Source organism: Uloborus diversus, chromosome 7, assembly GCF_026930045.1.
Source record: "Uloborus diversus isolate 005 chromosome 7, Udiv.v.3.1, whole genome shotgun sequence".
NCBI classification, from domain to species: domain Eukaryota; kingdom Metazoa; phylum Arthropoda; class Arachnida; order Araneae; family Uloboridae; genus Uloborus; species Uloborus diversus.
The window spans coordinates 23,852,170-23,854,480 of NC_072737.1; positions in this window are offsets into that span (position 1 = coordinate 23,852,170).

The window sequence follows — 2,311 nt, forward strand, 5'->3', positions numbered from 1 at the left end:
ATACATAAAAAATATGGAATCATTAAATACAAAAAAAAACCCTAAAAAATACAATGAATACATAAAAAATATAAATAAATGACACTAAATAATATATTATATGCAATTTACACAAACATTTTAACAAATACAATTGAAAATATGTGTCGGCAATCTAATAAAAAGAATTATTTATACAGAAATTTTGAATTCCTCCCAATTTACAGCAAAATACATCAAGTCAGAAATCTGCTTGATCACTTTACAAAGAAATGGAGAATGAATGAAATGACGCGAAAACATATATGAAATCCAAAAATTGTTGCCACAAAACTTTAAAAAAAAAAAAAAAAAAAAACTCAAAATGGTCCAAATACAAGAAAATACTAAATTTGGCAACAGCAAAATCCTAAAAGCTGAAAAAACCTAAATTGGCAACACCAAAATAAGAAACAGCAACCCTAAAAAGTCCGTAGGGAGTGCCCAGATTTGGCGCGTAATTTTTGGGGGGAGGTATATCAAAGTTATACCAAAATACTTTGTGTATGCATTACTATGAAGCTTAGTGTCTCAGTGGTAGCGCTTCGTGCTCCCCCGCCACAGGTCTAGGTTCTACTCCCGGGTTGGGGCATGGTTGACTCAGCCGTTCATCCCTTCAGTGGGTCAATAAAATGAGTACCAGGCGTACTCGGGAACAAAACACCGGGGGTTCCGCGTTAGGTTGACCACCTAACCGGAACATCTACCTAGGATCCCAGAGCCCCTGGTCAGGAAAACTGAGTTGGACACAGAAGGTCTTGGCCCTCACGGGCTGTCAGCCATAGGGTTTAGTTTGGTTTATGCATTACTATGCTAACAACATGTTAATTCATCAGTAATTTACATGGCAGTCATAATTTTGCACCGATTTCAGTTACATGTTTAAAATTAGCACGCCTTTGCATATTTATCAGATGACTCATAAAAACTAAGAAAAAATTAAACGAAGTAATAATTGAATTATCAGTTATGTTTCTCCGCAGTTTTAGCGAAGAAAAGCGTGTTGATCGAATTAGGTTACATGAACCCTTTTAAAGAAAACTCGGAGCAAAAATTACTTCACGCAGAGTTGAAGAACAAAACTCCAAAATGCACTATGCAACTAAAACGAATTGAAAGAGTCTTCAATAGCAATGAATGTACATTAAACCACATTTGATAATATCGAAAACATTAGCAAAAATTTCGTTTTTACTTCGATGAATTCTTCTTTACTATCGATGAAGTCACAATCTAACGAATTTTTATCATGCTGCATGAAAAATAGAAGAAAAAGGGGGATAGCCTTATTAGTATGTATGACCTTATTTTGCAAACCCACCCAGCCTATATACGGGGTGTTCTGTTTTAACCTGCAAGACCATTATTTTCTCAACCGTTACTCCTAGATGTATACTTCCAATTGCAAAAATGTTCAAAATCAGATGCGGAGTTAAGATATTGAAAGTTTGAAGTAAAAATAAAGTCAAAAAATACAAAATTAAACTTTTTATACGGGCCCCAGGTCCCCTTACTTATATTTAGGGAAATTTTCTTCACTGAAAAATCATTCCAACAGAAAAAGTTTGAGTTGAACCGAACCATTGCTTCGGTCTCTCGTCTGGTCAGTGCTAATTCTGTACTAGCTACCAGTATTTTTGCCACTCTTGGTTTCCTTAAGAGGCTTTCCACCTTCAGCGCAGTCACTCCGGGTTGATGAGTGCTAATACAAATACAAATACAATACAAATACAAATGTGACGACCAGCAACAGGCACTGGGCCCAGCTAGGCTGGTCCTAGTCAATTAATTAGTCCCCAATGAAGATCAATGGCCCTCTTAAAGCTATCCACTCCCTTGCTCATTACCGCCTCTTCCGGTAAGCTATTCCAAGTGCCCACAACCCTGCTAAAGTAGTAGTTTTTCCTGATTTCCAAGTTAGCCTGAGATTTAAATAGCTTAAAACAATGACCCCTTGTCCTGCTTTCCCCGCAAAAATTTAATCCATTTACATCTTTCATTTTGACAAATTTAAATAACTGAATCATGTCCCCTCTGACTCTCCTTTGCTCCAGGCTATACATGTTAAGCCTATTAAGTCTGGTATCATAATCTAAATCTGAGAGTCCCCTTACTAATTTAGTTACCCTTCTTTGAACCCTTTCCAATACAAAAACATCTTTCTTCAGATAAGGCGACCAAAACTGAACAGCATACTCCAAATGAGGTCTTACTAAACTCCTATATAAAGGCAGAAGAACTTTCTTAGATTTGTTTGAAATAGATCTATTGATGAACCCAAGCATTTTGTTGG